Here is a 16,283-nt window from a genome sequence, read left to right on the forward strand (position 1 = left end):
TATCCGGCGCCATCCCCTGCGTCTGCCCATCTTCTTTTTCGCTGCCTTTGACGTCGGAAAATTGTGGAATTGGTAGTATCGCTGGTAGAGCTTTACTACGTCTTGAGATCTTGTCAGCGGCTGAGGGATACTACTCCTACTACGTACGGCCACGTACGAGTTAACAGCGGGAGATCAGCTGAATAGCTCGTGATTAAATTTTCTTTCACCCGTGTTGGTGAAGTGGCAGCCACGGAGGGTGAACGGGTCGCATGCGCGGCAAATGCTGACTTTGTCTCGTTCGAATGCATGGATTAATTATTAGAGAAGTGTACATTTTCAACCTCAAACTCGTAGATAAAGTCCGCGATAAACCCTCAGCTACTAATCCCTAAAAATTGGACACTGAACTGATCAACCTTGGGCTGAGAGCAACTTCAGCAGTCGCGGCAGTAAACCGTGGCGCCGTATTTCTTGTTTAGAACGCGCTATGGCTGTTTAGGAGCGCGCGCAGCCGGCCGTTATCTATCAAGACTAGATTTAGATCCTGTGAAATTGGTGATAATTTACACATTGTATAACGTGACTAAATGATTTTCAAAACAAAATCAATAGGATGAAATGAGGATAAACAAAATACACAAAATCACAAACATAGTAGCAAACGCTTATATACAGCCATATAAATAGAGGAATATGTTACAGTTGGTTTCTCAAGACCTGCCATCCAAAATGCATCAAGCATTTATAAAAATCAATGATAATAGTCTGAAACTAAGTCTATCAGTCCGCACACCACCCAACCTTTCACATAGTCAGTCGATGGGTAAAGTATTTTGGGTATTGTATCATTAGAATATACTAACCATATAAAAAAAATATAATGTACCTCTAATCCTTTTTTTTGCGAAAAACCTCTAATCCTTTTTAGCCAAGCAATAATATAAAGCACTGTCAAGCGGCTGCCACGTCAAACATAATTACTTCTGAAGTCATCACGAGAGAGGGCTCAATAGTGTAAAGTGCGAGATAAGTTGTTATTGAATACGATTATTGCCGAGCACCGATGGACGACGAGGACGACGAGGACAACGACGACTACGCCACCGAGGCCGAGCGCGGAGACAACGACCACGACAATGGCGGGCCGACGTGGGATCGGGAGACCCAGCCACCAAACATTAGCGAGAAGGAGGCCATTGCCATGGCACTGGCGAGTAGCGAGCTCAATGAGCTCGCTGTGTGGGACGGGCTCGCCATCCAGCTTCGCGAGTCGGCGCTCGCGCAGGGGAGGCCGGCGAGTCCTCCGGCCACGCCGAATCGTTCGAACGACCGCGCGCCGACTCCTGCTCCTTCAACGGCCTGGGATCCGTGGCCACCTTCACCACAGCCTCCTACGCCGCCGAAGGCTTGGCCGTAGTTGCCGCAGGCTGCCCTTCCTCCTCCACCGCCGACGTACCAGCTTCCATGGCCGATGCCGGAGTTCATTGACCTCGTCAGCGACGACGTGCAGTAGCCCATAGCTATGTTTTAGCAGGCCTTGCTGGCCATTTTTAAAAAAAATTATGTTTTTTATTAATGTAAATGGGGAAAAAATTATGCGTCGGCCGCTGGGCAGATTTCGACCATTCGACCTGACACGTACATTTTGGCGTCCGAAATAGGTCGGTCCGCTGCCTTTAAACTTCGTGCGATGCAGTGAAATTATTTCTCATGGGTTACCCAACGTCCAATTTTCTTCTCCACGAATACGAGAAACGCTCCTGCGAGCAACCGATCACACCCCGGTCCTTAAGTACATGTCGTTGCAGCAATCTATCCGACTCCAATGTTTCGGTTTTTGGCTGCTGCGGTCGAGCTGGAGCTGGGTGCTGCGTCTTTGGCCCGTTATAATTTGCTCTCTTCAACGCGCGGGGTAGAGACTAGAGAGCAACAGTCCCGTGGTGGTGGTGTGACTGGTGTCCACCGGAAAATTGACGCCGTCGTGGTCGTGTGGGAATGTCGCTCAGCTGCACGCTACCGTCCCTGCCTTCCTTGCTGCGGGGAAATATGCGTATCCCCCATCCGGCCAGGTGGCGCGTGCGTCTGCCGATGTTCTTTTCCGCTCCATGTCGCTGCCATTGACGTCGGAAAATTGTAAAATGGGTAGTGGCGCTTTAGGGCATCTCCAACGGGCGACCCATCTCGCGCTCGCGCGTCCGGATGGGTCCAGACAGACAAAAACCCGGCCCAGCACGCGGATCCATCCCTAAAACGGATGGCCGCGGCGTTCGGAACGACGCAAATCCGGCCCAAATCTGGGCCGGGTTTGCGTGTCCGCGGACGCGAAAGGCTGGTCGCTCGCGTCCGCCCCTTGTCCGCCCCTGGCCCGCGTGTCATAGACATAAACATTTGTTTTCATTAGAAAGAACTCATTACAATTTTCTTTAACTACTACTTCTATCCTACTACGTACGGGGCCGGCGGCCTCGCCGGCGTCTCCTCACCGACTCGCCGTCGGGACCGTGGATTTCACTCGACGCGGGCGGCCTGTACGCGTGAGGATTCCACTCCAGCTTACCAGCTAGGTGGCGCGGCGGCGGCTTCGGCGGAGGCCTTCATCCTCCTCCTTTCCGCCCGCGCACCTCGGGCGCGCTCGCGCTCCGCCTCCTGCGGCGGAACCATCCGCCTCCCGCATACCTCAAGCTCCTGCAGGGCGGCGCGTTCCACAGCGGTGCGCGCCTCCAGGCGGACGCGAGCGGGGGCCTGGGCCTCGTGGTTCTCCTGCCGCCGGCGCATGCGCTCTTGCCGGCCGCGCTCCGCCGACGCAAAGATCCTCCCGGCGCGCCGCTCGGGCGAGGGCATCCGGATGAGGTGACGGGCTGCTCGCATAGCGATCGGCTCGTTCTTCGGCCGAGGAGGTCGCCCAATCGGCGGCGGCCGGCCCGCCAGTGGCCTCGTGCTCCTTCGTCACGCGCGTGAGATCGGCGAGACGCTCCTCGATGGCGGCGTTGATATTCGCCGCCGCGAGGTCCTCCTCGTCGACGGGCTCCTCCGCGGCGGCCGTCCCCTCCTCCGCGGCCTCGTACCGCCCGTCCGCGGTCTCGTGCCAGCCGTCCGTGGCCGCCTCCACCATCTCGGCGTCGCCTGCCTTCTTTGCCGCCGCCTCGGCAGCGACGCGGAGCGCTTCGTCGTCGGCGACCCACCGCGAGTCCGCGCGCTCCTCCTCCTCCGTCCGCGGGAACCTGGCCCGGGCGGCGAGGGAGAGCTTGACCCACGTGGCCTACAGGGTGCGCGGCATGGCGACGGAGAAGGTGGAGTGGCCACCGGAGAAGGTGGAGTGGGAGAGGAAGGTGATGCGGTCTGTGTGAGACCGCCGCCGTCTTTTATAGCCGGCAGTCTGGCAGGAAACTTGGGCGCGAGCGCGCGCCAATGGTGTTTTCGCGCGCGCGGGAACCTTGGTGCGCGCGGGATCTTTCCCGCGCGTTCCACCGCCCACCATGGCTGTCCCGTCCAGGCCTGCCATGGCGCAGCGCCGCGCAACGAAGACGAACCACGTGGCAGTCTCTTTGGGTCGCCGCGTTGGGCGCCGCGTGGTGACCCAAACGGACACGCGGACGCGGGGCGCTGTCCACGAAGACGTGTCGAAGTGAAAGCCCCAGGGATTATTGAACGTAAATGTGCACGAACCCATGCAAACAGGCTTAAAAGCTGTGGATAGCCTGGTTCCTATAGGCCGTGGTCAACGAGAACTTATAATCGGGGACAGACAAACTGGAAAAACTGCAATAGCTATCGATACTATATTAAACCAAAAGCAAATGAACTCAAGGGGCACAAATGAGAGTGATACATTGTATTGTGTCTATGTTGCGATTGGACAAAAACGCTCGACTGTGGCACAATTAGTTCAAATTCTTTCAGAAGCGTATGCTTTGGAATATTCCATTCTTGTAGCAGCCACCGCTTCGGATCCTGCTCCTCTGCAATTTCTGGCCCCATATTCAGGGTGTGCCATGGGGGAATATTTCCGCGATAATGGAATGCACGCATTAATTATATATGATGATCTAAGTAAACAGGCGGTGGCATATCGACAAATGTCATTATTGTTACGCCGACCACCAGGCCGTGAGGCTTTCCCAGGGGATGTTTTCTATTTACATTCCCGTCTCTTAGAAAGAGCCGCTAAACGATCGGACGGACGGCCCAGCGCGTCCGTTTGGGTCGTCCGTTTGGGTCGGCCGTTTGGAGATGCCCTTACGTCTTGAGATCTTGTCAGCAGCTCGGGGATACGTAGTACGGCCACGTACGAGTTAGCAGGATGAATAGTTCGTGATTAAATTTTCTTTCACCCGGGTTGGTGATGAAGTGGCAGCCACCCAGGATGAAAGGGTCGACTGCGCAGCAAATGCCGACTTTCTTTCGTTCGAATGCCTAGCTTAACTATTAGGGGGCTCAGGATCGTTTTGAAAAAGAAGCAAGACCACAGGTTGCTGTTGTATACAGCAACAGTTCCCTTGAGAGTCGGTCTTCTTCCCCGAGCCCTCTTCTCCCTCGAATCCGGCGGCGCCGCCGCTTGGAGGAGAGATGGAAGAGAGGCTTGGCTTGTACAGAGTAGTAGTAGTCTGGGCTGTTTGCCCTTTGTTGGCTTGATGCCAGAGATTGGCGTGATGCCGGTAGAGTGGAGCGGAGCTCCAGATTTCGGCCAGATCTGGGGCTGTATAGGGCCTGTCTTTTTTTCTCTCCTGCTTCAGAGGTTGGAGCCCAGAGTGAAGAAGATGGCTGCCGTTCCCTTCAATAAGGTCGAGGTTTCTGCCTTCCTCTTGGTAAGATTTCGATCTGCTTCTCTGTTTCCTCCGGCCGGCCGTGGCGGCGAGGGGAGGAGGTGGAGTTCTGTGTCGTTCTTCTTCCATGGAGGATGGAGGATTCGTGTGCTGCTTGAGCAGGCTGCTTGCGCTCTCTGGAAAGCTCACCACCAGGGGACTGATGCTGGCATCGCTGCCTTGCCCCTGCATCCCATGGCCGAAGGGCGGCTCTTCTCCAGGAGTTCAACCTCCATCTGGAGGCTTTTCTTATCTGACATTCGCTGGAGCTCGCCGTCGCCAAATCTCCAAGTGGTTTGTCCCCGGAGGTGTGGAGATGGCCGGCGAGGTTGGATCTGCGTCGGCAAGGAGAGAACCACGAGCAACTTCCTCTCGGACCTCGGCGTTCCTTGCGCCTTGAGGTCGCCGGCGAGCGGCGGAGAAGATACCCAGGCACCTGATTGCTTACTGTTTCTTTGTGCTAGGGTTCTTTTTGTAATTTTGGAGGCCTTACCTTCAAATATTAGGTTTTATAGGACAATAGAAGCCAGAGGGCCTCCTTGCAATTATGTACCTGCTGCTTTTAATGGATGTTTCTAGGCCTCTCGAGGCCGTATGTTGTTCAAAAAAAAAGCTTAACTATTAGGGAAGAAAAAACTATGTTTTCAACCTTAAATTGGTAGACAAAGTCTTCCATAAAACTCAAACTCGTACTCTCTAAAAATCAAACCCTAAGAGCATCTCCAGCCGCGTCCCCCAAAGCGTTCCCTAAACCGCGCCGGATTGAGCGTTTGGGGATGTGTTTTGTTCGTGCCATCTTTGGGGGACGTCGCTCTCCAGCCGCGTCCCCCAAACGCCTCCCCCAAACATTTAAAATACTTTTTTTTTGCTTTTTTATTTCAATTTCCACAAACTAATACATAATTTGGAACGTGGTTTACACGAAAACATAATTGGGAACGTGGTTTTCCACAAACTAATACATAGTTTGAACCATCGTGGACACAAATATAAAATTTTGCAAAGAAACTAAACCTAACTAGGCCGTGCATCGAAGGTTTCCTGTGTTCGCTGCTAAGAAAGAACACTCGAGGGCACACCCAGTCACCTAAACTGGAAAATCCAGCGGGAGGATGGTGCCCTTGTTGGTTCTACCGATGAGGCGAACAGACAGAAACCTCCATGCACGTGTTCGCTGCGAAGAAAGAACACTCAGTCGTCCTCCTCGTCGGTGCTATCGCCGTGGTAGTCCCGGCTGTACCGCGTCTCATCGAAGACCTTGACGCTCATGTCTCTGTCGCCGAAGTAGGAGAACAGGAGGATGAAGCCGGCTTGGAGGCTGTGGTGCCGCGCGAACTTCTCCCAGCCGATGTTGAGGTACATCTTGCCGCGCGCGTCGTAGATCACGTCGACGATCCACCGGTAGTAGCCGCACGCAGCCTCCCGCAGATGCATCGTGCGCGGGCGATCGTCGCTGGCGACGTAGTCGGCGAAGGAGTCCGGCAGCCTCTGGATGCCGCGCGGGTCGCCCTTGAGGACGAGGACGAACTCGAACCGCACGTCCGGCTCCACGTCCATCTCCGACGATGATGAAGCCGGCAGCGTGGAAGGCGACGGCGAGCGTTCAGCTCTGCCGCGGCCACGACCACGACCACGACCACGGCCGCGAGGTCGGCCTCCGCCTCTACCGGACATAGCGTCGAGTCTTGTTGAGATGGTGGCGGCTAGGGTTTGGGAGAGAGGCGCTAGGGTTTGTGTGTGAGAGGGACGATGAGAGGCGGCCCTTTCGCTGCGTCGCTGCGGGGACTGCACCGTCGCTGCGTCGCTGCGGGAACTGCACCGTCGCTGCGTCGCTGCGGGAAATGCACCGCCAATAACTTTCGAGTCGCGAGGTAGGCGACGGTTAGGTTAAAAATTTATTGTGCCGCTGACGAGTCAGCCCCGCCACTCCCCGTCTCGCTTTTCGGTGTGTCCGGCGTCCCCGGTGCGTCCCCTGTGGGACGGGGACGGGCTCGGGGCGCCGGACACCGTATGGAGGCGCGCTGGACAAAAATGGGCTTTGGGGGACGCGGCTGGAACGGTTTTTTTGTCCGGCGTGCCCCAAATCCCTTTGGGGGACGCTTTGAGGGACGTGGCTGGAGATGCTTGATACGTCTCCGACGTATCGATAATTTCTTATGTTCCATGCCACATTATTGATGATATCTACATGTTTTATGCATACTTTATGTCATATTGAGATTCATATGAGTTTTGTATCACAATTCATCTATGTGCTACTCTAGTGATGTTATTAAAGTATTCTATTCCTCCTGCATGGTGTAATGTGGACAGTGTGTGCATCATGTAGTACTTGGCGTAGTTTATGATCGTGATCTCTTATGGATTGTGAAGTTAACTATTACTATGATGGTATTGATGTGATCTATTTGGTTATGTTGATCTGTCTTGCACTCTAAGGTTATTTAAATATGAACATTGAATATTGTGGAGCTTGTTAACTCCGGCATTGAGGGTTCGTGTAATCCTACGCAATGGTGTTCATCATCCAACAAAAGAGTGTAGAGTCTAGCATCTATCTATTTATTTATGTGATCAATGTTGAGAGTGTCCACTAGTGAAAGTATGATCCCTAGGCCTTGTTCCTAAATACTGCTATCGCTGCTTGTTTACTGTTTTTTACCGCGTTTCTACCGCTCGCAATATTAGCACCATCAACTACACGCCAAAAGCACTTTTCTCGGGTGTCAAGTTACACGCTCATACTTATTCATACCACCTGTATTTCACTATCTCTTCGCCGAACTAGTGCACCTATTAGGTGTGTTGGGGACACAAGAGACTTCTTGCTTTGTGGTTGCAGGGTTGCTTGAGAGGGATATCTTTGACCTCTTCCTCCCTGAGATCGATAAACCTTGGGTGATCCACTTAAGGGAAACTTGTCATTGTTCTACAAACCTCTCGCTCTTGTGCCCAACACTGTCTACAAGAATAGAAGCTCCCGTAGACATCAAGCACTTTTCTGGCGCCGTTGCCGGGGAGGAAAGGTAAAAGACACTCATACTTCGGTTCCAGGTAACAGTACTTTTCTGGCGTCATTGTGTGTGTGCTCGAAGCTATTTCCTTTAAATCCTGCAATTGCAACTTTTTGTTTCTTGTTTTACACTAGTTAGGCATAATGGAATATAACTATGAGCTTCTTAATTTATTTCCTAAGCTAAGACATGAATTGTGTGATGCGAAAATTAAAGAACCTATGGAACCTCATTTGCATGCTAGTAGCAATATTATTGGTATGAACGCAATCACTGCTAATGCTATGAATAAGTCTAAGCTTGGGGAAGCTAGTTTCTGTGATCTTTTTGGCTTCCCATCTTTAGGGGAGAAAATTTGTTCTGATAATGCTTTATCTCCCATATGCGATAACTCTAATAATGCTTGTGATACTTTAAATCCACCAACTGCAAGTACTGCTTTCAAGATACCCATGAAAATTATTGAACGTGTTATTGATAACCGCTATAAAGGGGATGGAACTGTCCATCCTGGAGATCATTTACTGTTTTTTGCATGAATTATGCGGGTTATTCAAGTGTGCAGGTATCTCTATGGATGAAGTGAAGAAGAAGCTATTCTCCGTTTCGTTGTCTGGTAAATCGGCGCATTGGTATAAATTGTTGGAGAATAGTCATTCTCTTGGTTGGGAGGAAATTGTACCTCTCTTTTATTCTAAATTTTATCCTCCTCATGAAGTGTATATTGATAGGAATTATATTTATAACTTTTATCCTCGTGATGGAGAGAGTATTTCTCAAGCGTGGGGGAGATTAAAGTCACTAATGCTCAAATGTCCCATTCATGAGCTTCCCCGTAATGTTATTGTTAACAACTTTTATGCGAGACTTTCAGGACAACACAAGGACTATCTGGACGCATGTTCGGAGGGATCTTTCACAAGCAAGGAGGTTGAAGCTAGGTGGGATCTTCTTGATCGGATTAAGGAAAACGCTGAAGGATGGGAGAACAATGAAGGTAAAGAGTCAGGTATAAATTATGATTATGAATGCATTGAAGCTTTTATGGATACTGATAAATTCCGAAATATGAGTGCTACTTATGGTCTTGACTCTCAAGTTACTGCAAATCTTTATAAAGCCTTTGCTTCTCATTTTGAATTGCCTAAGAAGAATTTTGATAAGTATCATGAACCTTTTAAAGAGGCTTGCATGAAGAATGAAATTGTTGTTAATTATTGCAATAAGCATGCTCAAACTCCTAAGAATGCTATTTCCTATAAGCATGTTAATTTTTGTGGAATGCATAGACCTTGTGGAATTAATCAAGTCAAAGATGAATATTGCATCCATCATATTAATGAAAAAACTAGAAAGTGGTTTAGGGCTCTAGATGATCTTGGTAAAAAAGTTTGTGCCCTCTATCCTTTTATTTGTGAAGTTTGCCATGAAGTGGGTCATTTTAATTTTCAATGCTCCTCCAATGATAATTTGAACCCAATGAGTGCTGCAAATTTGTATTGTGATGATGAAATTACTCCTAATCAGCATGATGAACTTACTTTATTTTTGGGGTGTGAAGAACTGTCGAGAAAAATCTCTTTGTTACATATGAGTGATCTTGATATTGATGATGTCCTGCATGGGTGTTTTTCTTATTGCATTGATAATAGCCATACAAATACTTACATACAAAATATTTTAGAAGATGACACCTTGCCAAAATATGATAGGACCGCTGTGTGTTTTCAACTAATTAATGAAAAGGAGGGATCCTCCCAAGTTTCTTCTATTGTTTCTGAAAGTAAATCAGGTTATGCGGACAAGCCATCCTTCAAGCCTCTTCCTCCTAAAGAATGGAACGAGGAGAAGGAAGAGAAGAAGAAGAAGAAGAAGAAGAAGAAGAAGAAGAAGAAGAAGAAGAAGAAGAAGAAGAAGAAGAAGAAGAAGAAGAAGAAGAAGAAGAAGAAGAAGAAGAAGAAGAAGAAGGAGAATAAAAAGAAAGAGGTAACGGCATATCCCCGCGTGAATGAGATAACGCTAGGTAACCGTAAGTATGTTGCTCCTAATGATTATTATGATAATGAATCTGAATACGATGATCTTCCTATGCTCTCTACATACACTAGTGATCATGATTTGAATGAGCACACTACTTTTGATATTGCAAATCTCTGGGAAACTAATTCTGAAAATGATAATGATAATAATTGCCATAGTGTCAGTGCTATCCATGCTTCCTCCCATAATGATATAGAAAGCTCTAAGCTTGGGGAAGAGGTGTTTGAAAATCCTTTTGCTACTGGTCATTATGTTCTTGATACATCTCCTTCTAATAACAATGATGGTATGGTTATGGATAAACCGACTGTGAAAGATAACTATTCTATTTCTTATGATGACACTGTGCCTCCGATCTTTGATGATTATTATAAAGAATGCTATGATATAGGTTATAACTATCCTTATGAAACTTGTCATAGTCATGATTGGATTACCAAAAACAATTCTTTTAATATGCAACTTGTTTACCATGTTCAAATTCTTGATAATAATCTTGCTCCAATTACTATTAATGAGAATAACTCTTCTTATGCCAAAATTAATGATACTTCTATGCATATGAACCATGATAAGAATGTTTTAAGTGATGGGTATATTGTGGATTTCATCAATGATGCTACTGAAAGTTATTATGAGAGAGGGAAATATGGTTATATGCATCTTAATAATATTAAGTTTCCCCTCTTTATGTTGAGAATCTTGAAGTTACTCGTGTTTTATCCTCTTATGCTTGTCACTTTGTTCTTCATGAATTCATTTGTGTACAAGATTCCTCTGCATAGGAAGCATGTTAGGCTTAAATGTGTTTTGAATTTGCCTCTTGAAGCTCTCTTTTGCTTCAAATACTATTTCTTGCGAGTGCATCATCAAAACTGCTGAGCCCATCTTAATGGCTATAAAGAAAGAACTTCTTGGGAGATAACCCATGTGTTATTTTGCTACAGTACTTTGCTTTATATTTGTGTCTTGGAAGTTGTTTACTACTGTAGCAACCTCTCCTTATCTTAGTTTTGTGTTTCGTTGTGCCAAGTAAAGTCTTTGATAGCAAGGTTGATACTAGATTTGGATTACTGCGCAGAAACAGATTTCTTTGCTGTCACGAATCTGGCAAAAATTCTCTGTAGGTAACTCAGAAAATTATGCCAATTTACGTGAGTGATCCTCAGATATGTATGCAACTTTCATTCAATTTGAGCATTTTCATTTGAGCAAGTCTGGTGCCTCAATAAAATTCGTCTTTACGGACTGTTCTGTTTTGACAGATTCTGTCTTATATTTCGTATTGCCTCTTTTGCTATATTGGATGGATTTCTTTGTTCCATTAACTTTCAGAAGCTTTGAGCAATGTCCAGAAGTGTTAAGAATGATTGTGTCACCTCTGAATATGTGATTTTTTGATTATGCACTAACCCTCTAATGAGTTGTTTCGAGTTTGGTGTGGAGGAAGTTTTCAAGGGTCAAGAGAGGAGGATGATACAATGTGATCAAGAAGAGTGAAAGCTCTAAGCTTGGGGATGCCCCGGTGGTTCACCCCTTCATATTTCAAGAAGATTCAAGCATCTAAGCTTGGGGATGCCCAAGGCATCCCCTTCTTCATCGACAAATTATCAGGTTCCTTCTCTTGAAACTATATTTTTATTCGGCCACATCTTATGTACTTTGCTTGGAGCGTCTGTGTGCTTTTGTTTTCATTTTTGTTTTTGTTTGAATAAATTCATGCTTGTGTGGGAGAGAGACACGCTCCGCTGGTTCATATGAACACATGTGTCCTTAGCTTTTAATGTTCATGGCGAAGGTTGAAACTGCTTCGTTAATTGTTATATGGTTGGAAACGGAAAATGCTACATGTAGTAATTGGTAAAAATGTCTTGAATAATTTGATACTTGGCAATTGTTGTGCTCATGTTTAAGCTCTTGCATCATATACTTTGCACCTATTAATGAAGAAATACATAGAGCTTGCTAAATTTGGTTTGCATAATTGGTCTCTCTAAGGTCTAGATAATTTCTAGTATTGAGTTTGAACAACAAGGAAGACGGTGTAGAGTCTTATAATGTTTACAATATGTCTTTTATGTGAGTTTTGCTACACCGGTTCATCCTTGTGTTTGTTTCAAATAACCTTGCTAGCCTAAACCTTGTATCGAGAGGGAATACTTCTCATGCATCCAAATTCTTGAGCCAACCACTATGCCATTTGTGTCCACCATACCTACCTACTACATGGTATTTCTCCGCCATCCCAAAGTAAATTGCTTGAGTGCTACCTTTAAACAATTCAAAATTTATTACCTCTGATTTGTGTCAATGTTTTATAGCTCATGAGGAAGTATGTGGTGTTTATCTTTCAATCTTGTTGGGCAACTTTCACCAATGGACTAGTGGCTTCATCCGCTTATCCAATAATTTTGCAAAAAGAGCTGGCAATGGGATTCCCAGTCCCAAATCAATTAATGAAAATAGACACTCCTCCATGGTATGTGATTGTTGGACGGCACCCGAAGGATTCGGTTAGCCATGGCTTGAGAAAGCAAAGGTGGGGAGGAGTGTCATCATAATAAAACTAAAATAAAAAGGCACTCCTTCATGGTATGAGATTGTTGGCAGGCACCCGAGGATTCGGTTAGCCATGGTTTGTGAAAGCAAGGTTGGAAGGAGTGCCACCCAAAAATAAAAATAAAATGGGAGCCGCTCTTTGAAGGTTTGTCTGGCAAGGGGGTTAGAGTGCCCACTACCATTCGTTGACAACAACAAACACCTCTCAAAACTTTACTTTTATACTCTCGATGTTTTTAAAACCAAAGCTCTAGCACAAATATAGCAATCGATGCTTTCCTCTTTGAAGGACCATTCTTTTACTTTTATGTTGAGTCAGTTCACCTATCTCTCTCCACCTCAAGAAGCAAACACTTGTGTGAACTGTGCATTGATTCCTACATACTTGCATATTGCACTTGTTATATTACTTTACATTGACAAATATCCATGAGATAAACATGTTACAAGTTGAAAGCAACCGCTGAAACTTAATCTTCCTTTATGTTGCTTCAATACCTTTACTTTGAATTATTGCTTTATGAGTTAACTCTTATGCAAGACTTATTGATGCTTGTCTTGAAGTACTATTCATGAAAAGTCTTTGCTATATGATTCATTTGTTTACTCATGTCATTTACATTGTTTGGATCGCTGCATTCATTACATATGCTTTACAATAGTATGATCAAGGTTATGATGGCATGTCACTCCAGAAATTATCTTTGTTATCGTTTACTGCCGGACGAGCAGAAACTAAGCTTGGGGATGCTGATACGTCTCCGGCGTATCGATAATTTCTTATGTTCCATGCCACATTATTGATGATATCTACATGTTATATGCATACTTTATGTCATATTTATGCGTTTTCCGGAACTAACCTATTGACGAGATGCTGAAGGGTCGCTTGTCAAGTCTGCTGTTTTTGGTTTCAGAAATCCTAGTAAGGAAATATTCTCGGAATCGGACGAAATCAACGCCCAGCATCTTAGAATCCCCGGAAGCATCCAGAACACCCGAGAGTCGCCAGAGTGGACCCACAGGGGGCCCAGGAGGTAGGCCGGCGCGGCCCAGGCCCTGGCCGCGCCGCCTTACCATCTCACCGCCTCTTTGGCCCTCTGACTCCGCCTCTTCGCCTATATAAAGGTCCCTGACATAAAACATCGACACGGAAAAGCCACGGTACGAGAAACCTTCCATAGCCGCCGCCATCGCGAAGCCAAGATCTGGGGGACAGGAGTCTCTGTTCCGGCACGCCGCCGGGACGGGGAAGTGCCCCCGAAAGGCTTCTCCATCGACACCACAGCCATCTTCATCAACGCTGCTGTCTCCCATGTGGAGGGAGTAGTTCTCTCGAGGCTCGGGGTTGTACCGGTAGCTATGTGGTTAATCTCTCTCCTATGTACTTCAATACAATGATCTCATGAGCTGCTTTACATGATTGAGATTCATATGAGTTTTGTATCACAATTCATCTATGTGCTACTCTAGTGATGTTATTAAAGTATTCTATTCCTCATGTATGGTGTAATGTGGACAGTGTGTGCATCATGTAGTACTTGGCGTAGTTTATGATCGTGATCTCTTATGGATTGTGAAGTTAACTATTACTATGATGGTATTGATGTGATCTATTTGGTTATGTTGATCTGTCTTGCACTCTAAGGTTATTTAAATATGAACATTGAATATTGTGGAGCTTGTTAACTCCGGCATTGAGGGTTCGTGTAATCCTACGCAATGGTGTTCATCATCCAACAAAAGAGTGTAGAGTCTAGCATCTATCTATTTATTTATGTGATCAATGTTGAGAGTGTCCACTAGTGAAAGTATGATCCCTAGGCCTTGTTCCTAAATACTGCTATCGCTGCTTGTTTACTGTTTTACTGCGTTTCTACTGCCTGCAATATTACCACCATCAACTACACGCCAGCAAGCACTTTTCTTCTCTGTCGTTGCTACTGCTCATACTTATTCATACCACCTGTATTTCACTATCTCTTCGCCGAACTAGTGCACCTATTAGGTGTGTTGGGGACACAAGAGACTTCTTGCTTTGTGGTTGCAGGGTTGCTTGAGAGGGATATCTTTGACCTCTTCCTCCCTGAGATCGATAAACCTTGGGTGATCCACTTAAGGGAAACTTGCTGCTGTTCTACAAACCTCTGCTCTTGGAGGCCCAACACTGTCTACAAGAATAGAAGCTCCCGTAGACATCAATGCTCTAAGGGCTTGTCTAGTCACGTTTCCCGAAGCATCCTCTAAATCTTATTAGGGTGCGCCGGCTATTTTACCTACCCAGCCACGCGTCTCAAATAGTTTTTTCGCCTGACATGATCTAAATGTCTAATACGGTGTCTGGCGCCCGAGGCCATCTCCGCTCCACAGGAACACTCAGCCCCATAGGTGGGATGAACCTCTATTTGGGAAAACGTATCCAATTCACTACGGGAGAATTGCCGTACGCCGACGGCCAGGCGATGTGCCGACGGCCAAATATCGGGGCCATCGGCACAGTAGCCTCCGGAGCGCGGCGACGAGGATGATCGTCGGCATTATGGCCGTCGGTACAGGCTGGATGTGCCGACGGTCACCGTCGGCACAGTTCTGGCCGTCGGCACAGGACCAGTCTAGCCGTCGGCACAACATTTTTTTTCCTTTTTTTTCCACTACAGACCTGTGCCGACGGTTTAACCGTCGGCATAGCTTTTTCCTATTTATCCATGACAGTCTTCAAAAAAGCATAACTAAATCATTCTAACTGAGAAAAATAAGTACAATATATCAAATTTTGTAGAAAAACAAGATCTATCATAGAAAATATCAAAAATGGAATATTTCGAATACCTAAATAAATTTTCTTAGAAATGAGCTATAATGTTCGAGGTTTCATGGCTTTCAAACACGCCAAAAATGAAAAATGGTCGCTCGTGGGTCGGATTAGAAATCCACGTCTCGGGTATTGCTTACCATCCTAGGGCCCACACACGTGCCAAATATGACCTCGTTTCGGCAAATTATGCCATGCCGAGGCTGTTTCCCACCTCATTTCCCCTGAAATCCATAGAACCCCGGACGTGATAGCTCTTTTCGTGTTGGGTTTTCCAAAATAATTGCCACATTGATACGTCTCCGACGTATCGATAATTTCTTATATTCCATGCCACATTATTGATGATATCTACATGTTTTATGCACACTTTATGTCATATTCGTGCATTTTCTGGAACTAACCTATTAACAAGATGCCGAAGTGCTAGTTGCTGTTTTCTGCTGTTTTTGGTTTCAGAAATCCTAGTAAGGAAATATTCTCGGAATTGGACGAAATCAACGCCCAGGGTCCTATTTTGCCACGAAGCTTCCAGAAGACCGAAGAGGAGATGAAGTGGGGCCACGAGGTGGCCAGACTATAGGGCGGCGCGGCCCAGGTCTTGGCCGCGCCGACCTATGGTGTGGGCCCCTCGTGACGCCCCTTGACCTGCCCTTCCGCCTACAAATAGCCTTCGTCGCGAAATCCCCAGTACCGAGAGCCACGATACGGAAAACCTTCCAGAGACGCCGCCGCCGCCAATCCCATCTCGGGGGATTCAGGAGATCGCCTCCGGCACCCTGCCGGAGAGGGGAATCATCTCCCGGAGGACTCTACGCCGCCATGGTCGCCTCCGGAGTGATGTGTGAGTAGTCTACCCCTGGACTATGGGTCCATAGCAGTAGCTAGATGGTTGTCTTCTCCCCATTGTGCTTAATTGTTGGGTCTTGTGAGCTGCCGAACATGATCAAGATCATCTATCTGTAATTCTATATGTTGTGTTTGTTGGGATCCGATGAATAGAGAATACCATGTTATGTTGATTATCAATTTATATCTATGTGTTGTTTATGATCTTGCATGCTCTCTCCGTTA

Source organism: Lolium perenne, chromosome 7, assembly GCF_019359855.2.
Source record: "Lolium perenne isolate Kyuss_39 chromosome 7, Kyuss_2.0, whole genome shotgun sequence".
NCBI lineage: Eukaryota > Viridiplantae > Streptophyta > Magnoliopsida > Poales > Poaceae > Lolium > Lolium perenne.